Genomic DNA, 26,447 nt, shown 5'->3' on the forward strand with positions numbered 1-26,447 from the left:
TCACTTCTTCCATTTTTCCTTAAAAGTCTTGCAGAAGAAAGGCGAAGGATAATTTTTTATTTGTTAACATGGCAACTATAAATCTGATTTGGAATACATGATTCTAGGAAAGTTGGCTATAACCAAAACGTAATCAGCAAAAGAACAGATGATACGCAGCGCTTCAGTGAATAATGTTTTCCTGTGGTTTGAGTATGGCTGGAGTGGAAGAATCTTTCAGCAACTTTAACTAAAACTGAACACGCGTTACATTCATCACCCCCTAACGACTATAGGGAAACAGGCACACACTTGTTCAGGTCCGAGATTCTGCCTAGAGACTTTTTCCTTCTTCCTCTTTCCTAATTTAGGAAAGATTCTGTTTTCCATTACTTCCAAATTAAATTTGACCAGTAAAACAACAGAATACTGGGCAAAAGATCCTGCAGTGCAAAATGTATCCAAAGTGGTAACTTCAACAATATGTGAAGTAATACTAGCAAATTTTCCCCATTTTCCAACTGTAAAACCTTCTCTTTTTTTGTAATCTGTCACTTCTCCCCTGGGACTTCAATAAGAAGGTGAGTGCGCTGAGGGGTACGAGAGGGTGGCTGGGAGCACAAAGAAGGTACTCACGCACTTTTCCACACTCTCTGTTCCCATGTGCTTCCCCAGCTACATTCTTTTGCGAGTCTGTATATATAGCTAGCTAGGACTAATTTAAAATTCCTCACTTAGACAATGCATTCTTGCCCGAGTGGTACACAGCTGCTTCAGTCATTCAGAGTATTTCGCAGGAGGTTGGTTTTGCTTACAAGTGGACATCTTCCCTGATGTCTGCTATAAATTAGCCTATGAGTGCAAATAAAGGGAGTTTTATTGCATTATGTTTGGTGAGTTTCCTTGTGAGAAAATGCTCAACAAAAAAAGAAAAATTAGCTCAACAATAATACCGTTTTGAGTGCATGTATTTCTGGGAATTGTATGTGCAAGCTTAATAGCGAACAGCAGTCTTTGTCAATGGAAATCTTGCTTCTGTTGGGAAACCAGGGAAAGGGAAATGGTAGGCGGGTGTATTTTATCTATAAAACCATAGTCTCATAGGTATCTATAGACATTGTTATATAACATTAACATATTGCATTGTATATATTACATTATCTATTATTTGTATAATGCATTATATTAATAATATTACGTATATTACTGTAATATATATGTAACTGAAAGCTGTAGCCAGGTGTTCTTAGTGTTCATACAATCAAAATTTATGTAATAAACTTTTAAAAACATATTTGCTTGCAATGTTTTGAACAGTTAAACAGCTGCTTGAATGGGAAAACATGTAACTTCCTGCTACAGTGGTGCATTTTAATTCACAAATTCCTGATTTTATTTCCTTGGATTCAGAGCACCACAACTACGCTTAAAAAAAAAACAAAAAACATCCAGAGCTAATTAGTTTTTAAGACAGGGGCTTATTTTAAATTTCCACCTTATAAAACTGCATTGTAATATGAAAACATACACAGATGAGAAACTATTTAGGTCAGTTAACTGTCCAAATAACTTTTTGCAAAGACAACAACAAAGGTGCTCAATATCATACCAATTAATACCAACATAGCTGTGCGGCTCATAACTAACAAAAAAAATCAGATTTAAAGCCACCCACTGAGCTGAAAATATTTAGAATTACAGCTGTAGCACGCTATAACGAAGGATTTCACAAGCTTTATATCCTTATTGCAGACAGCTCGTACATTAAACATTTGATGATGTGAGAAAAACAGAACACACTGTCTGTGCAAAAACCTTCTGCCTAGCATAGCAACAAAAATAAATATTTCATTGAAAAAGCCTCAAACCTGTAAGTGAAGCTACTTTTATTACTTATACAGTATCAGCTTTATCTTCTGGGTGGCCAAGTATGCACTAGGCAAAAGAAAATGAAGAAGTTTTGCAAAAAAAGAAACTTTCCCATTCCTTTCTGTTGGACTACTTGGAATACTAAGCCTTCCCTGAAAATCTGGGTTATATTTCAGTATCTTGTAAAATACTGCATACAACCTGGCACAACACGCACCCGAGAGCGTTTGTCACACACCGAACTCTTTGGCATTTCAAAACATTGAAAAGGCAACCTACTGACATATGACAAATTTCCATGGACAGCAGCAGCTGCATGGCCTGGTGCTGTTGCCACTATTAACCTCAGTTACAATTTGATGGCTGAATTAAGTCGTCTGCCAGCAGTTCCAGCTGGCATAATACATTACTATGTGTTGTCATGCTGTTTAGCTATGGTCAGTATTGTGACATGCTGAGCTCCACGTGTTTATCCTCTTTTTACAGATAAAGCTTAAATCCTGGAACTTCATGCAAAATACTGATTTCTTTAAGTCATAGCCATCCAAGCCTTATCAGTCCTAGTTTAATATAAATTTCAGCAAAATAAACTTATAAACAAAATAAATTCTCTCATCTCTGCATACTGTGGTACCATACACGACACGACTTGAGAAAAGGACGGTTCAAAGACGCAGCTAAATGGCACCTTGGGGGCAAATAAAGTTTCATATCTTTATATTTGTTCAGCCTGGAGAATGTGTTTATATTGTTCAGCCTGGAGAAGAGAAGGCTCTGGGGAGACATCATTGCGGCCTTTCAATACTTAAAGGGGGCTTATAAGAAAGATGGGGACAGACTTTTTAGTAGGGCCTGTTGTGATAGGACAAGGGGTAATGGTTTTAAACTAAAAGAGGGTAGATTTAGGCTGGACATAAGGAAGAATTTTTTTACGCTGAGGGTGGTGACACGCTGGAACGGGTTGCCCAGAGAGGTGGTGGATGCCCCATCCCTGGAAACATTCAAGGTCAGGCTGGACGGGGCTCTGAGCAACCTGATCTAGTTGAAGATGTCCCTGCTCATTGCAGGGGGGTTGGACTAGATGACCTTTAGAGGTCCCTTCCAACCCAAACTATTCTATGATTCTGTATTTCCTGGCTTTCAGATTGCTGCAAGAGCTGAAATAGTCCCTGGAAGATCAGTACAAACTCAGGGTAATCTCCCACAAGCGATTTTTGGATGACACCTAATCTTGATTCCACAAAGATGCACAATCCCACCCCACCTCCAGCCTCCATGTGTCCTGGATTCTAAGTAAGTGTTATTCGAAGATGCATTTGCAGGATACCAGAAAGAATACAATTTGATCAGAGACAAGCATACATGTAAAGTAACAAAGGTTGTTGCTAATGCCCACCCTTTTAAAGCAAAGGTGCCCAATTTATTGTCCACAGGCACAAGCAATCCTCCCCTGGTGTCCTGCTTGCTGAGGTGGGTACCTGCAGGTGGGTCAGGCTGCAGACCTCCTTATCCCATGGTCACAATAAACAAAAACTAACCTGCTTTTCTCCTGTTATAATTTAATAGAGATTTGCTGTAATAGAAATGGGAGAACTCTGAAACAGTGTGTTCATAAGCTGTATTGCTCCGAATATTGTATTTATTTCTAACACACTAAGTCTGAAACTGTATACAGCTATGACTTCAAACAGATTTCAGAATCTGATTTTAAGAATAGTGATAGAGGAGCAATTCCATTGTCATGGCTCATTTTGAGATGCTGGGAATACTTCACAGTGGTATTTTGACAAATAACTTGTTATTTGAGAAACAACTATTTCTGGTCCTCTCCAGAGGTAAAAATAAGCTTAAGGATTTTCTTTTACATTTCATTGTATTATATATCCACCTTCACAAACACTATTATGTTTATTACTGGGAAGCTTTATTTAGGACAAAAAAACCCACAAACTAAAAAATGTTTCTTGTTCCATTTCAAAGTGTATTAATTTCTCTATTCAGTTTCCTTTCCTTAAAAATAGAAACATATTCTAAGGTCAATGAATTCTTGAAATGTAGACAATGAAGGAAGGACAACCTTCCTGAGCAAAGCAAATTAATAAAAAGGCTGGTATTTTATACAGTCCTATGGTGGTTGATTGCATTCACCATGCAGTTAGGTCCAAAACCAAGAAAGATAACACTTTCATCAATATTAGACTAAACTCACATGTTTAGCAGGTTTTGCGATTTTTCCGCAAGATTAGCTTTTTACTCATACACTATTTTTAATGGCATTGATGGCATTGACCTTTATTATCTCCAATACTGAATCCAAAAAGGAGGCTGTTACCCGTGGTCCCATGGGGAGTCAGCAGGAAGCATCCTCGTCTCTGCCATTTTGCTGACCGCTTGGGATGTGACTGGACTCGCTTCTTTTGCCTGCTCTGAGACTGGGCACACTTTTTCCCCCTCCCTAATTACAGCAGCAACTATTATGAAACATTATAACATTACTAACTAGCTCCACCACAACACAGCGCCTGATCACTTCTAAAAGGTTACCTTCTTTGCAGTTACAATAATTCTCTTTGAGCTGTTCCTCAACCCATATCAAAAGCTCAGAGAATAGTCACGAAACAAACTCTTTATATGCTTTTCTGAGATCAAAATGAGTTTTAAATGGAGTTTTGGGTTTGTTATGTGGGGCTTTTTTGGGGAGGAAGGGGGTGATGTCTTTCAATTAATGTGAATGAGAGTCTTTCCCGAGCAAGCAAAATGTGTAAGGAATGCAGAACAGAGCCCTTGAGGTATTTGGGGGATGGTGAGGGAAACGAAATTAAAAGTGACTGAGGTGCCTCCGTTAAAACCACCTACTTTGTACGCACATGAAGATTTCCTCATTAAAGATTCATAAGGACTTTATAGTTTTAATGCACATGTGGCCAGTGTTACAGTTCAATAGCCAAAACTCTTAAAAAGAAAAGGAAAAAAAAAAAAAAGGACAGAAGACACTTTACTGTTTTTTAACTGACTCCCTTTTCATGGGAGATAGACACCTCCTTTTTTAAACACCAAAGTACAATTGCTGCAAAAGCCTGCCTTTTTAAGAAAGGTCTGAACAGATGAAAAACAAATCGGTATTTCTGTTGTAATTCATATTCACAACTGCTGCCCATTTCCTGCTTCTGAATTTCTGCATTTTCTTGCCCCAACAAAGGATGAAATCATGCCCCTTAGTCACAAACTTTTTCTACAGTCACCAAGCTGTCGGTGAGGAGCACCTTGAATGGCTCCTTAGCTGCAAAGGATAATAAGGCAAAAAAGTAGAAAAGGATTAGGGAAGGGAAAGAAGAGCCCTGCCTATTTCAAGTTGAACGTTTGAACACAGAAGGCTCAGCACTGGATTTCTGTAGGTCAGCCTAGGATAATTACGACTTCAGTGGGATCCAACTGCTATAAGAATGCACTGATTTTTTGCTTTATGATCATTTTTTCTGGTGCAGGTTATACTCCAGTTCTACTACAGTCTGCTGAATTTCAAAGGTGCAGACATCTCTTTAAGGACAGGCATAATGGGGATGTGTCTCACAAGGTGGGTAATGTTGACATCTCCCATCCTGTTACTTTATTTTTGCTGGAAAGGTGAGAGTTTTCTGCTGCTCTTTTCCTTGTCATTTTGTTCCGTGGTCCAAATGACCCATTTGACTTCTCAGGGGTTCCTTTATTTTTTTCTTTGCCAAAAAGCTATCAGCACCTGGTAAAAAGCACTGACTTTAGAAAGAAGACAGGCAGGCATCAGCAAACCCTCCGCAAACTACCCAAGCTTGTACTGGGGACTGAGGGAGGACTGAGTTACATGCATTAGACCTCTGGCATAGTTTTGCAAAGGAAAAGTTTTGCAATGAAGCAAATAACTGTGTAAGGATTGCCCTGCAGAGGGATTACATTTTTTAACTTGATTTTTTTTCCCCCAAGACACTCCTAAACCATTTTTTCCAATGCAACACAGACCATCCACTCATTGGCCAGCTCCCCCCTTCAGTGCCCTGCAAAGCATATCAGAAGCGTATTACTTTTAAGCAATGTGAATTACTTCCTCCTCCTCTGGCTGTGCAGAGCGTGTCACTCCCTCTGCAGTATTCGCCACTCATTCTAAGCACGAGGAACACAAAACAAATGTCTAAACACAGGTTTCCAGCAATGTCCTAGGCCAGGCCTAGCCAGCCCGCGCAAGTAATGCCACATGCCTGTGGTTTAAGCAGATTCAGAGCAATGAATTTTTCTCCTTTTTCAGCAGCTCTTTGGTACCCTCCCTTCTCAATGTGTTAGTATCAGCATCCCATCACTCAGTCACAGGTGTCCTGTATTTACATCTTCCCAAGCTATCTCCACTGTGGTACCAACCTAAATTTTCCAACCCTGCTCTTTCCATCTTGATTTTTATTTAATCTCATACTCCATTTCTCCTGCTCCTATTTTTATCTTCTCTTTCACCCTTTCCACTAATCTTTTTAAAAGGAGAGGCCTTAGTCAGAGTGCTTTAAGTCTTAATAACAATATTACCATCTATGAAGATCACCTTCAGCTCCAGTTCAGTTGAGCACGCATGGCTCCCTGATATTGGTTAATGTGCTATTTGGCTTAGTGCTGAAACTGAAGCTTTTTTAATACCACAAGACCAGACTCTGACATATGGCAATCTTTTATTTTGCTTTTCTTTAGGGGTTTTTTTTTCCTCATTTTTATAAAATTAAAAAAAAAAAACAAACAATTTTGCCTGATTCGCTAGGTTCAAAGATACTGCATTTGCAAAATTTATCTTTTTTTTAAGTGACAATATGATATTAGCTTTTCAGGTGAAAAATTTCATTTTTATTAAATGTTTTGTGTTGAGTTCATTGCACAACTTCTGATACTCATTTATAAGCACACTAAACCACTGATAATATAATTCCATCACCATGTACAACAACCTGGTAATCAGAATTCTCATACTGCAGTCCCCAGTTAATAAAGCTACAATGTTTTCCATCAATACATCTCATTCACATACGCTATTGTTAATTACAGTCCAGAGCCCTGTAAGTATCTTTGAACTCCTTTCCCTTATTTTCTTTATGCACACAAATTCAGGAAGTCACTGGAAGAATGACTTTTACTGGGAATTTCCACAGTGTTTATGTGTGATACACACACATATAAAATGTACCGAGTGAATGTTGTTAGATCATTGATTTCATTGTTTAATATAAATCTTTGCACAAATGTAACATATATTGTTTAAAAACTTGCATCTCAGCCAAATGAAAACAGATCATTATTGAACTGTGCAAGGCCACATCTGAAACACAAGGACAAATCTCTGCCAGATTTCAAGTCTGAATGTTTCAAATCTGAACATAAAAGTGTTGAGGGAGAAGAGGGGAGTGGATAAAAATCTCAATTTTGCATAATTCTTTAAATCTTGGCCAAAACACTTTTCCATTTGTCCTCAGAAAGAACCCAGCTGCTTTTTAATGAATCTCTGTAAGAAGTTAACCCCTGGCTTAACCTAAAATGAACCAAACAGCAACCAAAAGATCTGATGAAATTATTCGCACTAGAGATTAGAAATACAGAATTAGAACAAATCTGTACTAAGCTTTCAGAAGTGACTTTTGTATAGGGAAAGAGAAAAAAGATCCCAAAATTAAAGTTTTAACCTTTTAAATGTTTCATTGGCATTTTGGAAGATTTTTAAAGGAAAGTTTTGTACAAATAATCTCCATAATTTTGCATTTACCTAAAGGATGGCAACGCTACTTTTAATGAGAGTATCTACTACATTCTAGGAAAATACCATATACAATTCTATCGAACAGTTATAAAAATAGTGCATAAAACATATTTAGAAGGAGTTCTATGGTACAGTATATTAGATGCTTTTTTCTCAAAAAAGAAATTTATGACCCATATTCATCATGCAATCAAGCAAACCAAGAATGGGTACCCAAACTTACGACTGTTCAGAGTACACAAAAAACCAAAGCAATCCAGAAGTATAGGAAATGTGTAGAAACTGGACTGTTGGAACATTATTCTAAGCAAAAATCATGCAGCTCAAATGATTCCTGATGTACTTGTTGCTGATGAAAATTGTGTTATATCAAGCACAGACTGACCTCCAGCATCACTTCAGAGAGAGGTTTGTTTAGGTTAAGATAAAGGATACTTCTTTGGCTGTGGTAATAGCCAACTAATTTTGAGATGACAATCGCTGATTAGCTTTCAAAAAAATCTTCTAATAAAGGTTACCTGCCAATAATAGACAAAAGAACCTGGAAACAGGAAGCACAAATCATCAAGGGGTGTTGTGCGTATGTATGTATATGGATATTTTCCTTACCCGAACTGTAACCTTCCTCCACAAGGTGTGGTAAGCTCTAATCACTTCCATTGCCTCTGTCTCCGAGAGAAGAGGAGGAGGGAGCAAAGAGGGGTCAGAGGATAATGACCTGCAGCAGTGCCTCATGTTGTGTTTCTATCAGCCCCTTCTTGCATTGTTCCCTTAAGTCTTTTCTCTGAGGTTGTTAGGAATGAAGTAAATAAGAAGCAAAAGAGCCGCCTTCAATTTAATTCTATAAAGTCAAGTAGGATAAAACTAAATGGGTACACTTAGGTAAATATAATAGTAATAAAAATAACACTTAGTAATCTCTTGTTTTCGGCAATATAATAAAATGAAATAAATATATGAGTAGGAAAATACAAGCGAATAAGCCAGAAAACAAAGCTTACACCTTCCCAAACTTAACATACAGAAAATGCACAGAATAGCTGACACGCGTAAGGAGAAATGCCAGTAAAGAACAAGAAAACTGCTCTGACTTTTAGCATTCTGGGATGTAGATAGCTGGCTGGGTAATTGGCTGATTGACTGTTCTGCTAAGTTTCTGGGTGAGTGGTGGAGCAGGCAGGCTGCCTTCCTTCAGGCTCACCGCTGGCAAATTGGCACTGATATTATACATACGTGCACATGCATTCTCTTTTTTAATTTCTTTGAATCCATGCTCATTCTGTCTCACACAGGAGCTTGAAACTTTAATGGGAAATGAAAGGTAATTGCATTTAGAACAAATATAGCCAAACTAGCAATATTGTTCTGATCTATCAGTTCATACTTAACTAACCTGAATTTATCCTAGCAACTGATGTAAACAGTACACTCCTGTGTAGCTCTAAGTTAGAAATTCGTGATGATTTGTACTATTCTTAATGTCAGAACATCGACCTATGAGCTAGAAGTAATACTACCAAAATAATACTCCATATAAAAGGATTGTTCTCAAAGTCAAGATCGATACAAGTTGCCCAGCTATACTATTATCTCAATATTGAAACAAGAAAAGGTACCATTTCTAGTTTTAGTGCAGCCTGTGGATTGAAGTAGGAAAGTCAGCAGCAGCTGCTCTCACAGATCACTCTTTTTACATTAGCCCATTACTGAAGTTTGACAGTAAAATCTGTAAGCCAGTATAAAAGGTTCTTTCACTCATTCTGCAAGACTGATAATACCTTGCGTGATCCTGTCTGCTTTTTGCTGGCTCACCACACTTCATTAGGGTTTGTTTTTCATATATCCCATATATCATCTTTTAAATGTTGTTGAACTACACAATGACTTAAATAGGTCACCAGAAAAGCTTTGGTTTCAGAAAACTTTCTTCATTTCATGGAAGTCTGATTGCGGATCACAAAGAAGTGTACATGCTGTTTACCCTTCCCAGCTATTTTATAAGTTTTAAGTTTTGTGTAAACCCAGTTAATGAAAACAGTATCCACATCTGCTTTTATATGTGACTAACTTACCAGGAAAATGGGGCAATCAATGGGACTTCTTCATAGTGTACCACCAGTGACCTCAATAGCGTACACTAAAGCAACAGATTTACAACCTCTGAAACAGGCAAGCATTAAAATAAATAAATAAAAAGCACACAGCTAATGCTCTACAGTCCATTAAAAATGCTAGAGTTTTAGTCCGTTGAACCTCAGCCTCACTAAGGCACATCAAGTATTTAACGAAATGAATTTCCTAGGTTCGTTTAGCAAAAGAAAGCGTGGCATACCATGTGTTACCATGTTGTACAAGTTGAAGCAACAGCAGCAACAATGACATGCCTATACCGGCTTTTGCATACGTTGGCGTGAGCCCAGAGTCCTGAAGAGTTCATGCTCTGGTTGCTGGCATATGTTCAACTTCATGTGTCCAGTATATATCCTTCATAAATTATGGTTCTATATTCTTTGTAGATACCAACCAGAGTTTCACTTCTCAGCTTGCACCTACCTTTTTTCCTAAAATGCTTGCTAATGCAATGGCTGCTCAGCGGCATGCCAGCTATGTTTTCTGAGGAAACATGGGCTGTTCCTGTGAAAAAGAGTGGAGCATTAGGGAATAGCACCTCCATGACGGAGGTGTGGAAAGCCACAAGGGCTACTGAGAGGCATTAGGCAGGCTGAAGGTATGAAACTTGGCTTAGCTCACTTATGTGACAATTAAACTAATTCTTTTATTGAGGAATTGTCACACAAAAATGTTTTACCAGATTTGTGGGGGAAATGGGTCAAAAGTAAGTAAGAATATAGGACTTCATGCACACTTATGGAACTGTTTAAATACACAGGTATAGAATACTACACGTAAAAACAAAGCACCTGTCTCGGTAGGTTATTTCAACACAAGAAAAATAAGCAGACAGAATGATGTGAGAACACAAATACAATGACAAAGGACAGAATTATTTTTTTTAATGATGCTATAGGAGTCACATGCCTAGGAAATTAACATTTCACCTAAAACCAGAGAACTTTGGGGAATTTTCAAAGGGGCGAGACCTGAAATGAGAACACAAAACTTTAGGAAATGCATCCATTAGCACAGCAACTCAACACAGGGGTAAGACGACCAGAAATTTCCTTATGTCAGTATGAACGAAAGAAGAAAGTCTGCGTAAAGACCATTTCCGACATGTGCTACTGCTAACCCCTTCCAAACAGTTAGGTGCCTTCCCATGTTCCACGTGCGTCCTCCACCCCTCTGTTAATACTTATGATTTTATGATACCATTTTTCTACTTTTGTTAAATGTTTTTCCTTTCATTGTCACTGCTTAACACAAATTAGGACAAGGCAAGTAGAAAAGTAGGAAATGGCTAAATGAAGGAGAAATTACGTCAGAGCTATTAGTTAAGATGAATTTTTTCCTCTTACGGTAAGACAGAATCTGAATACATGAGTAGATAGGTATATATGAAACCAGGGAGCAGCTGTGTGCAATAACATAGTCAATAGGAAAAAAAATAAGCGAAATGTCTTGTTTTGCTTCTGAAGAAAAAGCATTTAATTTGATTTACACAAATAAACTACAAAGCAATCATCACAGACCACTACTCATACACCTGAACGCAAGGAAATTGGGAGAGAAGGCCTGTAACAAAAGGTCTGTATTTTACCCTCTACCTCTGTGCAGATGACTGAATATAAATAAGTAAATAAAGGATGATCAAGTTGGTGAATTCTCAGTTCTAGAGAAGGTAAAAAAAAAAGAACCTCCCCCACCTATCCAGTAATGTCAGCACTCAACCTGAAAATAGGGACAACAGAAATAAAAATAGGAAGAAAAGCAGGAATCAATTCAATGTCATGAGACGGAAGCTTTAAAGTTTCACTGGGCTTCTCTAAGAGACAATTTGGTCAGCACTGGCTGGTTACACAAGACCGGAGAAAGCAGCTTTATACAGACTTCCTAAGCCCTAAAATCCTAGTGAATTTCCCAGGGATATTTACTGCATGTAGATGCTCCAGAGGGGTCTTCCTTGTATTCAGCTGTATGGGAGTTTTACAACATGAACATCACTTCTGAGTGTTAAACTAAGCTGAAATTGTACTTGTCTGAGTATTCAATAAACTGCATTCAAATCCATTTTTTAGACTATTAAAAAAAAGAGTACATTGTCATTACATACAAAATAAATCTTTGCAGATAATAAACTTTTAGATACATTTCAGGCTTTGTGCCTATAAATATTTTTTTAAAGATGTATACATTTCATGGTTATTTTCATGATGTCACTAAGAGATTATCATATTTTTGGCTTGCTTAGACAAGGAAAGTGAGTATTACACCATTGTTTATAAATGGTGAACCCTACAATGAGAAAGGGATTAGTTTAAGTTGAAGGATAACAGTACTATAAAATCATATGGATAAAAATAGGCTATGAATACATTTAGATCACAGATTAGAAAAAGCAGAAATTAAAAAAAGTTTAGCTATTACAGAAATAAAGGTTCGGAGCAGCCTTCAAATTGTTTGTTCAAAATTGAGCTGTTTTTGTCTGGGATAGAGTCAATTTTCTTCACAGTAGCTGGTATGGGGCTGCGTTTTGGATTTGTGCTGGAAACAGTGTTGATAACACAGGGATGTTTTCGTTACTGCTGAGCAGTGCTGACACAGAGTCAAGGCCTTTTCTGCCTCTCACCCCACCCCACCAGCAAGTGGGCTGGGGGTGCACAAGAAGCTGGGAGGGGACACAGCCGGGACAGCTGACCCCAACTGACCACAGGGATATCCCACACCATATGACATCATGCTCAGCATATAAAGCTGGGGGAAGAAGAAGGAAGCAGGGGACGTTTGGAGTGATGGCGTTTGTCTTCCCAAGTAACCGTTACGGGTGATGGAGCCCTGCTTTCCTGGAGATGGCTGAACACCTGCCTGCCGATGGGAAGGAGTGAATGAATTCCTTGTTTTGCTTTGCTTGCGTGCACGGCTTTTGCTTTACCTATTAAACTGTCTTTATCTCAACCCATGAGTTTTCTCACTTTTACTCTTCTGATTCTCTCCCCCATCCCACCAGGGGGGAGTGAACGAGAGGCTGTGTGGTGCTTAGTTGCTGGCTGGCGTTAAACCACGACAAAAATGTGGTTTGGAACTGTTACAGAAGGGGTTTTATGCCTGGACAGGGCTTACTAGAGTTAGAAATTGCAGCTTGTGACATGAATTTTTGCATATCCAGAATTGATTCCTCTCTGGGTATCTTCAAGGGCCAGCAGCATTTTTTTTATTTCTTGCTTGATGCTCCTCCCTTTTCGCTAAAAAAGGCTAAGAGAGGGAATATTGGATAGTTCACGCTGGCAACCTGAACTGGTCCAGCACTGTAAAAAATTTCAGGTGTCTGTGTTGGTATTCCTTGCTGGCATACTGACGGTTAAAGTAACTGTCAGATTTGGACTGATAAGGATTTACTGGTTACAGTGGCAAAGACACGTAAAAAGAAAATTTTAAAAAAAGCCCTGTGACACATTACAATTTCTTCTCCTTTGACACTTTAGTTTTTAGGGACATTATTTTGAACTGAAGTTTCAGTGTTAATGGAGTGCTGGAAAGCAATTAATGGAGTGGCTAGTTTATGGTGTATATGGTGAGAGGGAGAGTTGAACAAATTTTCTTTTTATCCCTGGAAACTCAGCCTGGCTGCAACCCATCCTCGTCTTACATTCCTAAATATTGTTGTAAGTTCACATAACTGTACAGTAGGAAAGCTTAATACAGTACTCAAACTTCACTCAAATGGGAGAATTGTCCCTTGTGAGGCACTTGCACTTCTCAGAAATACCTAAAAGCAATTAATGGTACAAAGGGGAAAAAAGCTATCAAATTCTCGACTTAGCTGCTGACACAGTACAGAAAACACTGTTTTGTTCTGAACACAATGTACTTTAAACTCCCATTTCAGCTGAAAAGCATGTCTTTAAGGTCTTTAAAAAAGTATTAACTTACTTTGCATTAAGAAACAAATGTGAATATTGAACATGAAAAAAATGGAAAGAACACTTGGTGAAAATAACAAATGCGCCATGTGTCTGGGGAACGTACGTTAGCTGTTAAAGTTTCTTTCATTGGCCATTAATTTTAGCATCATAGCAAAAGTGTTACAGTTATGGTTGAGAGGGTATGCTTTTTAATAAATTTTTTTTTTCAGGTACCTACAACTATAATATTTTTTCCTGATTTAGGAAAAATCTTTCATATTTTTTCATAGACAGAAATGAATTGATTTTAAGAGTTTCAAGCTGCCCCTTTGGCAGTTTTCTGGGTTATAAAGGCATGATAAAAACATTTTACTTATGCTTCAACAAGTTTCTTGCATTTTGCTAATTCAAGTGGCTTATTTTTAACTCAAACTGCTTATTTCTACAAGATGAAGCTCACTATCATTGCATAGAACAATTTTATTTTATTCTTTCAAGTTCACAAGGAAATAAAAATACACATTTTTATTCCAGCACAATGTTTCTCTCTGTATTCTCCTCAGCAAAACACTTTTCTAAAGTAGAGCATAGAGGAATTTTGTAATTCTTTTTTTCACAGAATATGTGCATAGCTCAGACTATACAAACATCCTCTATAGCTCTCCCAGTCACTTTCCATTTCAAGAACGAGGCAATTTGTGTTAACACAAGACAGCTTATCATGTGCTAAGTCTGCATGCAATTTTCTCGTGAGAACAACCATTTTGTACCTACTTGACACACGCAGCACTATACTACACCCAACTAATCAATTCTGTCTATATTAAGAAGTGGGGAGAAAAACTGCCCACAGCTGTTATATTACATCAGCTTTCCTAACTACTTCAGACAACTCGTTTTGGGGATTTGGTTTTTTTAAACTAAATTGGCATAAAACATAGCCCTTCTTTTTATTTCTTCTCAAGTACATTCTGGTTTTTTTATTTTGCCTTCTCAGAGATTATTGGTGGAGTACAAGTGTCAGAGAATAAGCTATGCTTTCTGCAGGCATCCCCAGAAGTTTTGAGGGCAACAAGCTCCCAGGGCCATTGGGTACCTTCGGAGGATTCATGGACTAGCATGATATGAATGAATAATAGCATGTTTTCATCAGAGACCTCACAGGCTAGTCTATAGGCATGAACTTTTGGAAGAGAATAACATATATATAATTTTTTTTCTTTTAAGTAAGCAAATGAGAAATGTCTGTCAATTGATATCAAGTCAGAGATAGAGAGACAAAAAAAGGTATCAGTAGGCCCCAGAAAACTCTCTGGGAGGGAAGGATGGAGTTCGGAGCTTTTCTTCCGATACTGACTTTTACCTGAGCACACCATGACATTGAGGAGATGTTCCTATTCAGAACTTGAAGTTTCTCACATGTTACCTCCAGATACTACCAGATGAGGCATCAAACTTTGGTCTTCTTAACTGTAAACGTGCTAAAGACCACGTTGCATATGAATACAAGAAACATTATAATATTTTTTGGAGTTTGAAAACATTATTCCATCAACAGCCTACAGCTGAGTGATCAAAACCACAAAATACTGAACCCAAAGACTCTGCTATCAACTTACCTCACAGCTTACTTCACAAGATTAGCTCAGTTATTAATCAACTTACACTAATTTTTATCAGCTTGGTTTCCCAGCATGCTGCTCTGTGACTTCATACAAACTGCCCTTAAACCACATTTGTTTTTCCTACTTCTCCAACCAGTCTGCTATTTCTTTATAGAAAAGATACACAGCTTGCCTCAGTCCTAAGTGGTATAGTTCAGCTTCATCATTCCAAAATATTCTATTTTGTGAATACAAAACAGTTGAAATGAAATACTGACAACTATGACAAAGGTGTTCCCAAAACTGTTGTGTCCCCACAAAATGTTTTTATTTTGTCGTGCTAGCATTTCCAACAGAAGTCTGTTTTGTCGGGGAAAAAATGCGACTAGTTACACTCCAAAGTATAGCAATGCAACCTGGCAAACCACGGACATCTTAAATATCATTACTGTACCACATACATACCAGCAGTTGGCAACTTCGTGCCTAAGCTGAAACCATACTTTCACGCCAGAACTGGAGGAATGCAATCCCAGCAACACATTCAGAATGACATAAATGCCCATCACGCCAATGAGCAGCACCTGCGAGGGAACGCTGCGCCGGCAAGTCTTACGTCTCATTATGAAGCATGGAATTAAGAGCAAAGACATGGCCTGGTAGCCCATGTTGTTTCTATCAGAGGGGAAAAAATACCACAAGAACCAGAGAAATTAATGTGGCAGTTTACGAGACAAACAAAAAACAGGTTTAAGGTAGAAAGAAAAGATGGAAAACACAGTTGGTTCTGGACCCTTGAACTAAAACTATGGGACTGATTTTACTAACCTATTTTTCAGAGTTAATTACTGCTATTTTTAAACGGCACTGTAATATCCAAAAGGAAACATCCTCTCTTTTTAGAATTACTGGGGATTTTGCGCACTATGGTGTAGCAGCCCTACACAAGTAGACATACAGGGTATTTTCCTGTTGTCTCATCCTCTAAAACATAAAGTATGTGATGTCTAATAGTCTGTATTATGACTTTGCTCTGGAAAATAACAAATGACTAGAGGAAAAAATACATTATCTTTCTGTCGGATTACATTACAAGTGCCTTGATAGTTACTTCATGCTTGTAAGACTTACAGTACATATGCCTATTAGAAAGAGGGTAATGTAATTTTCCTTTCCACTTCTAACTCTTCTATTTTGTATAGTCATACTAAGAATAACAATAGTTTTATAATTCCCGATATAATGCTAAATCTCTCTCTGGTACTGCACACTAGGACATAATAGTTCCTGGAGTTTTGAGAGATTGGGAAGGTTTTTTGGTTGCTTGTTTGTGGGGTGGGGGTTTTTTTGAAGGGGGGGTGTTCAAAAAAATGCACATACTCAGATTTTGAATTACTAAATGCGTAACATTGTTAGTCATAGGACGTAATCAAGAGATCCATAAAGGACCACAGAATTAAAATGAAAAGGTAATTTTCAATTAAGTTTGCCCAGTTTGACTTGTGACATTGATCCTGTCTCTCTTTCTCCTCTGGTTTCTCAAAATTTCTAAGCAACAATTGCAAATTAAATACCCTTCTTCTGTGCAATTCATTAAAATACTGCCTGCAGCCAATAATATTTACTTTGAAACGCATTTCACCCTGCACTCTTTTACTTCTACTTGAGGACCAACAGTGGTTTTTCCAAGTCCAGTTTTCTGTTCCATGATGTTTTCAAAGGACCCTTCAGGTCTGCTGTTGCCCCTTGCTGCTTATGTAACCAGGCAGGTATTTTCGTCAAGCTACAGTAGTCAGGGCATCCATGGATCTCTCTCATTTTATACTTACAACACTGAACCCAGAAAATACACATGTGTATATTGGTTGTGATGACAGTACTAGCAGAAGGGGAGCATCAATTCTGCAAACTCAAATTCCTAGTGCTGGGTCAGGATTTGGTTCATTACATTAACTCTTGCTCGGCATATTTCTAATTTAATATTGTTCACAGAAAAAAAATAATACATTCAATAGGACAGCTACAGCTGACTTCCATCCATTAAAAAAAAGGAAAAGAAAAATATAAATTTTTACAAGTAGGCCTATTTTCTAGCAGGACTCTATCAATTTTTAATGGCAGTTTGTGAATACAAGTGTTCTATACATGGATCCATCTTATTTGTATTTTTCCCTGTGATACTTGATTACAGCAGATTCTATTACCGGAAGAATAGACCAAATTTATGTCTGGAATAAAACTGAGCCTAAAAAGCCTATCAAGAAGACAACAAGAGGATGACTTCAGCCACATCCCCTGCAGCCCTGCTAGCATTCGTCAGAGTCCTCTCAGGTATAGAGATGTGCCAGCGCTGCCTCGGTCCTGTCACCAAGACACACCATGCTCCGACTGGCTCCATGGGATTTAGTGAGAGTTACTTCAGTTGTTGTAGTCAAAGCTAAAAATTTTTCTGATACAGGACAATTTTCTGCTACCAAACCTGCCTTTTCACTGCTTACAAAAAAGTGAGGTTTATGTACTAAACTTAGCTAAGAACTGAATTTTTGTGACACATGGAGCTGCACAAAATACGTCAACTGAGCATCAGTATCCTCTATCTGCACTCATGTATTTGTGTCCATTAAGACTGCTTCCCAGTCAGTCTAGAAGGAATGCATCAAAAATAAATAAATGACTCAATCTATATAAGGTAGAAATGCAAAATAATTGGTATTACATAATCATCGTTGTACTTTTTCTTACAATGTCTTTTCTCTCAAGTTGCATTGAGATCCTCCAGTATTACTAGATTTGGAGATATTAGGTAAGCAATACTATTTCGCAGATGAAAAACACAGAGAGCTAGAGAGAGATCAAGTGATGTGACAAAACTTGAATGAAAATTTACGGCAAAATTTAAAAGAAGAGAGTCCCTGTTTTCCAATCATTTGCCTCTGTCGTGGTTTAATCTCAGTCAGCAATTAAGCACCACGCAGCCGCTCGCTCACTCCCCCCCACCCGGTGGGATGGGGGAGAGAATTGGAAGAGCACAAGTTAGAAAGACTCGTGGGTTGAGATAAAAACAGTTTAATAATTGAAATAAAATGATAATAATAATATGATAATAATAATAATAATACACAAAACAAGTGATGCACAGCACAATTGCTCACCACCCGCTGACCGATGCCCAGCCAGTCCCCGAGCAGCGGCCCCCCCGGCCAGCTTTTCCCAGTTTATGTACTGAGCATGACGTCACATGGTATGGAATGTCCCTTTGGCCAGTTTGGCTGTGCCCCCTCCCAGCTTCTTGTGCACCTCCAGCCTTCTCAGTCAGTAGAGCATGGGAAGCTGAAAAGTCCTTGGCTAGTGTAAGCATTACCTAGCAACAACTAAAACACCGGTGTGTTATCAACTTTGTTCTCATCCTAAATCCAAAACACTGTACCAGCTACTAGAAAGGAAATTAACTCTATCCCTGCCGAAACCAGGACAGCCTCAAATAAAAGCCTCTTCTTTCAAAAGACTGTTGTTTAACATCAGTATATAAGTATTATATTACCTGACTTATGCATTTGCTACAGCATGCATAAAATTCCCTATTTACACAAATACCTTTATGATTAAGAAGGATTAATTACCTTTAAGTAAAAGACGTAGTAGCTAAAAAGCTGGATTTTTAATTCAATGCAATGCCTAAAATGTAGCATCTTCCAGGATCAGATGATGACAAAAGAAAACTGTCAATAAATAATGTCAAGCAATAAAGTTGTCCAATTTAAACAGTCAGTTGGAAATTTATCCACTATGAATAAGATAATTTTAGCTAAGTAAGGTGATAGAGGAAACTTCTCATTACAACATTACATTTTGTTTGTAAAAAATACATAAATAAATAAATTTGTATTTTTGCATGATTTACAAGATATAATTCAAATGTTTTAAATGTTAATGAGGAATTCCTATTTGATGCTAAAAAAAAAAAATCTTCAGAGTGAGGAACTGAAGATATTATGGTGCTACAAGGGTCATTTTTGTATCTCCTTTCAGTCTGATATCAGACTCATACCAATCTCACCAATCCATGCCATTAAAATTGTAAGATATTAAAATGATTTTATAGAAATTGGATTTTATGGAACTAAATTCATTTTATGGAAAAAATACTTTTTTCTGACATGCATTTAATTATTTAGCAATAATTCCTTTAAAGGTTACAAACTTCATTGACAGATGAAGTTAGATATTTAAAGAACACATTCATTTAAGTGGATGTGTCTATATTCTGTCTGTATCAGAATAAACGTGACATTGGCGTTATTGAGTAACGTGACCAAAATTATCATAATGGCAGAGGACCAAGCACCAAATGGAGGCAAGATCCCAGAGCATCTGGGCTGTTACCACCACAAAGGAAGACTGGCAGCGGCAGATGTGGAAGGAGCCCCAGTATGGGTAAGGAATCGGGTCCTAACCCAGGGATATAGTGCAAGCCCAGACAAAAATATCTTTTAGTGGCTGACCATGGCATTCATGATCAATGAAAAAATGAGATGGCTAAGCAGCTGTGTGTATTAAGCTCTGAAAAATACAGTCCAATTTATTAGCTTACCACTCATTTTCTTGGTAGAAATTGGTTATCTCCATGCTGCAGGATGAGCCTGAAAAAAAATTCATTTCACAAAAAGCTATTCTAATTTTAAGTGATAATTATTATCTGGGTAATTATTTTCTTCCCTCTTTCTGATCTGTCTGCTGCTTGACATATGTTCATAGCTTTTTTTTCCCCTCCTGTATTTGTAAAGATCTTTATTTCTTGAGTATCTCCAACACTGCAAATCTGTTATTTGCAATAGAATCATAGAATCATAGAATAGTTTGGGTTGGAAGGGACCTTTAAAGGTCATCTAGTCCAACCCCCCCTGCAATGAGCAGGGACATCTTCAACTAGATCAGGTTGCTCAGAGCCTCATCCAACCTGGCCTTGAATGTTTCTAGGGATGGGGCATCCACCACCTCTCTGGGCAACCTGTGCCAGTGCTTCACCACCCTCAGCATAAAAAATTTCTTCCTTGTATCTAGCCTAAATCGCAATGTTGTCCTATCGCAACAGGCCCTACTAAAAAGTTTGTTCCCATCTTTCTTATAAGCCCCCTTTAAGTACTGAAAGGCTGCAAGAAGGTCTCCCCGAAGCCTTCTCTTCTCTAGGCTGAACCACCCCAACTCTCTCAGCCTTTCTTCATAGGAGAGGTGTTCCATCCCCCTGATCATTTTCGTGGCCCTCTTCTGGACCTGCCCCAACAGGTCCGTGTCTTTCTTATGCTGAGGGCTCCAGAGCTGGACGCAGGACTCCAGGTGGGGTCTCACCAGAGCGGAGTAGAGGGGCAGAATCCCCTCCCTCGCCCTGCTGGCCACGCTTCTTTGGATGCGGCCCAGGATACGGTTGGCCTTCTGGGCTGCGAGCGCACATTGCCGGCTCATGTCCAGCTTTTCATCCACCACTACCCCCAAGTTCTTCTCGGCAGGGCTGCTCTCAATCCCTTCATCCCCCAGCCTGTATTGATACCCCGACCCAGGTGCAGGACCCTGCACTTGGCCTTGTTGGACCTCATGATGTTCACACAGGCCCACTTCTCCAGCTTGTCCAGGTCCCTCTGGATGGCATCCCGTCCCTCTGGTGTGTCAACCACACCACTCAGCTTGGTGTCATCTGCAAACTTGCTGAGGGTGCCACTCGATCCCACTGTCTATGTCACTGATGAAGATATTAAGCAGATGCCTCTGTTTAGACAATAGATGTCTCTCTGGAAGAACAATTACCTTAACTTCAGTAATTCATGAATTTTCAGAGCTTTCCTTTTTGAGTACAATGTTTATAATTGCCTTAGTACTGAATATTTTGCAGGCAAGCATACTTATCATTGATTAAAAAAATTCCAGGTATATTAGCTGCTTCTAGAAGTGACAAAGGGAACTATCTTGCTTCACGCAAACACTAGCATCATTTTAATTAGAAAGACAATCTCTTAATCTGACACTGAAACCAAAAGGGTAACTCAAAGTTCAATGAGCGCCAAGAGGAATATGAATTGTTTTCAGTCTAGTTTAGAGTATGTGCACAAAGTACAGATAGTCTTGCTCCAGGAGAAAAATCATTCCCCATGGCTATTCCCATCCTTCCCCACCTACTGGAATATGCTCAACCACTTCAAATAGTAATGCAGCATAATGAGGTTTTTTGTAAACAATTACAACAAGCCAATACAGTAAGAAAATTAACATGAAAAATGCTTAGATTTCCCCAGGACTCCTAGACATATTACCAGCCAAGGAAAAATAATGGTTGGAGCATTTGTATTTTTGTTGTTTGAGAATATTTGAGGTGAAATAAAGCAAAGAACTCATTTGTTATCATTATCAACTAGATGTAGAGAATTTACTAAATCCATGTGGGATTTGAAATACAAGAAAAAGCGGCAAGAAAACTTTAGATGCTTGGAAGGAACCTGTACTGATTTTCCTTCCTCCATATTTCTCCAAATAAAAAAAATAGATAAAACCGAACCGTTTCAATCATGCCATGACTGCTTACACAACAGACAGCTCTAAGAAACAGATTTTAAAATTGCCCTTTCCCTACGTTACATCACAGCATTTCTCTAAACATGGCTATGTGGCATTTGAGATTAATTAATATGGTCATTTGAGGTCTCCAAGATTATTAATCTATTTTCTGTTAAAAGTACTTGCATGAAGTTAGGGGCATACTCCTTAGTTGCAAGCTCTTCAGAAAAAAAAAAAAGTTGTACAATTGGAGTCTGAAATAGTATTAGTTTATAATAATTAGTATTTTTCTATTTTTAAAACAATCAAAAAAAGAACAAGCAATTCTAAATTTAATTTATGAAGTTTCTAACTTTAAAGATGTCATACATATGTGTTGAAAATAAAATTGTTTAACAATTTATTTAAGCATATGTCCAATCCTTCACAGTGCCTAGGAAGAACATCTCTGTTTCTTCGTGTGTGTGTGCACGCACACGCACATTTTGAAAGTATAGGCTGGAAAAGAAATGAAGTGGACAGTAATTTATAGAACATGAATGCATGCTTAAAGAAGCACATCAGTATATGAAATGTAAAACCTTTGTATTTTACCCTTTCATCACTTGAGTTTTGCTAAAGAACATCTAAATACCATATTTTTATACCAACTTTTTAACGACATGTTTTTTTCTACGGTCTAATTTGTTTTGCTTGCCTTTCCTGCCCTTTCATTCCCTCAAGTTAATGTGTTATTACTTCAATTGCACAGCACAATATATAGTTGCAGAATGTCATACTGAAACCTACTGGAAGTAGGTTTTATGCAGTCTTATCTAATAATAACTGAGGACAACATGTGGCTGCATAGCACTGCCACACAGTTGGTAACTTTACGATCAGCAACACTTAATAAAAGTACACACAATTGAGCGTACACACACTCGATCTGGTCGAGTAAGACTGATCTATACAGCTAAAAAAATAACATTAAAACAAAAAATAAATTCAATGCAAAATTCTTACAAATACTTCAGTATTATTTTTCTTTGTCTAGAAACATGTCTAGGAATATTGGGAAAATGTAACAGCAAGTTTCTGTAAAACAGTCACTGTTGAAGTATTAGTGCCTGGCATGCTTTTCTTCTGGGTCAACTGAAAAATATGTGTAATCTTGCTTAGTGATCTTTCATCCTGATTTCGCAAGGAAACACTGCTTATGCAGCCATGGTCTGTTTGTATACGTTTCTCTATTTTTATTTGCTGGTTCCCTTCAAAAAGCTTCTGAACCTGTTAAAGCGTTTCAGCCACAGGGGACAAAGGAGCAGCAGAGGTAATTATGCTCCTGTAAACTTCGTGAAGAAGTACATTTGGTTATGAAACAGACAGGGAAAGACTTCATACACCCACTTCAGAAAATGCACAAATGCCAGACCAGCTCCATTAAGCACCAGGAAGCCCACAGCAGAGAAGAAGCCATGACAGATTGCCCCAGCTAGAGGTAACATGGGGAGTTAGTGCGGGACAGGGGCTATCCGGGCAATTGTGATGCAGTGGTTGTTGTGGAGGGTAAGAAAATGAGTAGTGTGGATAATAGCTCAGATACATACTCTTTTGTGCCAGCTGACATCAGGATGAGGGAATAAGATTTAGTTTCCTAGTCCAGATCTTGACTTCGGGTCCAGCACAGCTGGCCCAGCAACCTCAGTCCTTCTCCCCAGAAGCATCATGTGGACTATGGCATTTTCCAGAAGAGATATTTAGAGGCCGAATATTCTCAAGCATAAAAAGACTTGCCACAACTGTTACTAACAATATTACTTTGCCACCAACTGTTCAGAGACTGCGATGTCTTTGGAGCGGGATCCATACCATATACTGCCTATGATTCCTTGGGTAATAGCAATGGTTAACCCCACTGCCCATAAGTTAACAATAAATAAATAAATAATAATAATTAAAAACTCAAACTGTTAAATAAAAATTAAACAGATTTTTCTATTTAATGTATTGTTCTAATTTATGGAATAATTATACCATCAAATTACACAGACTCTTAATTTTTCAGTTGTTCAGGTCCTCAAAATCACTATTTTAACTAAATGAGAGCTTCCGGATTGCTGAAACTTACTTGAAAGGACCGTCTCACTGTTTCATGGCTGTGAAAACCCACTTTGCCTTTCTTTTATGGCACCCAGAGCATATAAAAAACTTATTTAAATGTCTGCGATAATCGATGCTGTCCTGCTCAGATCACTGCATCTCCCAAGAACGTAAGACACTGACTACAGACAGGGAAGGCACTGGAACCGAAACCATTACAAGGTGTCAAGTCTTTGCTCCAAGCTTCAAATCTAAACTGAACTCTCAGCCTCCTGAATATGAAGCCATCTCCATAGGGTGTATCACAGGAACGGGTTCAAGGTGCTCACTCTCATCTGTAGAATTTATGGTCTGTAGATCTCTCCCGATTAAATTCCATAAAGCTCTTCATATTTTAACAAACAGTTTCATTACCACACTTGCTTCAAAAAAGTTTATGTAGTTTCTTACCTACACTTCTGATTTTCATCCAAATCAAGGGAGTAGTCAAGGCCAATATAACTGAGCACCGTACAAAACCTCAGTTTACAGAAAGTTTTTATTTTCACATGGTACTTAAGGAATGATATTCACTTCTTAATGCCTCGTTAGTACTACAAAGCCCCGTGGCACAGAGGTGCATCGTGATCCAGATGCCATAAGACATTTGTGAGTCAACCTTTCCAAACCAGCACAAGGCAGTAATTCTTAGTTTCAGAAAACTCAAACTAAGTGCAGAGAGAGTGCCATCTCTACAGATCGCTTGTGAGTCACTGTTCACACACATACAAAATACAGAAAAAGCACCTTTTGTGAGATGGTGTTTGTCAAAGCATTTTTACAAACTGCCCAGTAAAAATGCTAATATTTCATAAATGTATTTTGATCACTATTACTTACACAGTTTTTATTACAGACATTAAGTGTTTCATTTTTAATATTAATGAAGTATTAGTAAATATAGGATTATCTTTCTATTACTAAAAGGGAAATAACTGTATCCCCAAACATGTTTTTTGCTGGCTGGCTGGCGGTATCCCCTGAAAACCTAATATAAGATTTCTTTTTACAGCAATAAGACAATTTAAGACAATCTGAAATAGAAACCTTGTAATATTCATGCTAAGGTTGAAAAAAAATGCAATTTTCTGAGGTCTGCAGAAACAAATACAAACCAGGTCCAACTATATTTTGAAAAAATTGCATTTCATGCACAATATAAGAATTCTACAATAGTCTTAGCTTTAGAGAAATCAATTCTGTCTTACTCTTAGAATGGACAGTTAAGGGGCAAACAACTTAAGTTTCTCGGTTTGCTGGATTAAAGTTGCATAAAATGAGGAGTCCTAGTTTGAGGCAACTGCTCAGTGAGGTCTCACTTGTGTAACACACTGTTGAGAAATCACCAGAACTTGGGAGGACTGACACTGCTGTAATCCAATTCCTGTTGTGACATGCATTGAAAAACAAAATAGTAAGGGGAAAGTTGTCACTAGCTTATTGGAGTAGGGCTTCAAACCGTTCTCTGCTCAAAAAGTGGTTTTGAGTACTCCAGGATAGGAAAGAGCCAGAATATACATGTCACTCAGTTCCACCTGAAATTTCACTTCCCCTCTAAAGTTTTCAAGTTTGACACTGAATGATTTCATTTTCCACATAAGCTAACGCTCTTCTGGCTCATGATCTCATGGTAACCACAAAAGAATTACAGACAGGCATGATTCTTGTCTCTATGGCATTCACATTACTAAATTTTTCGTGCTGCAGGACCACAAGGAGTGCAAAGCCAAATTAAATGAGTAATCCTTAACTCCAGCACACCCGTGTTTCTAAGCACCTGATCTTCTAAACTTAACATTATCTTAAAGGAAGCTGGATTTTCCTGCTACTGTACTTCATAACATTCTCTACCTCCCCTTTCAGGCAAGGAATAAAAATTCTTTCTGGTCCATTTTGATGAGCCGTGAACATCAACAGCAGTTGCTGTCGTAGTTCTCCATTTTAAGCATCTGAAGTACTGCTCTGAATTGGCTTGTGTGGAAAAGGCAAAGCTGGGGAAACCTTTCAAGGTTTTGTCCAAGGGTTAGGAGTGCTCATCCAGATGTAGTTCGTTCACACCCACTGCTTCCACCTCTTAGTAGACTATTCCAGCTGTTCCTACCCTGCCAGCTGAAACTGGGCCTTTGCAGATATTGATAAGAAGTGGATGGGGCCAGAGAACAAGAGACAGAGCATCCGAATCTGATGAGAATGTCATCACCTGAATTCTAGTCTTTGCTTCAAGGGCCTCTTACAGATTTTGTACTAACATCATGGCCAAATAGCACCATATACAGAGGAGATGATACTCACTGATTTTACCTGTAATGTTGCGAAAAATCAATACAATAAAATTAAGAAGGTTTAGATGGTGATGATACTTGAGGCTACACACCGTTCTCAATACTGTTTGCAATGTCTCTTCAGGTTGAAGTATTTCTCTAATGAGATAACTAATAAAGTTTTTAAAAGTACATGCTCAGTATCATTCCCCAATGTAAATTAAACCTAAAAAAAAAAACACCAGAGGAAATGTTTTCCTCTGTTTCTGAACACTAATGCTTTACTTGCAGT

The 26,447-nt window shown here is 38.2% G+C and overlaps 1 protein-coding gene across 2 annotated transcripts in view; it reads right to left on the reverse strand.

Annotated features, from left to right (window-relative positions):
- Positions 1–26,447, reverse strand: part of LOC143160727 (adhesion G protein-coupled receptor A1-like) — a 296,528-nt gene that overhangs the window by 221,880 nt on the left and 48,201 nt on the right. The gene's annotated exons all lie outside the window — the stretch shown is intronic.

Source organism: Aptenodytes patagonicus, chromosome 5, assembly GCF_965638725.1.
Source record: "Aptenodytes patagonicus chromosome 5, bAptPat1.pri.cur, whole genome shotgun sequence".
Classification (NCBI taxonomy): domain Eukaryota; kingdom Metazoa; phylum Chordata; class Aves; order Sphenisciformes; family Spheniscidae; genus Aptenodytes; species Aptenodytes patagonicus.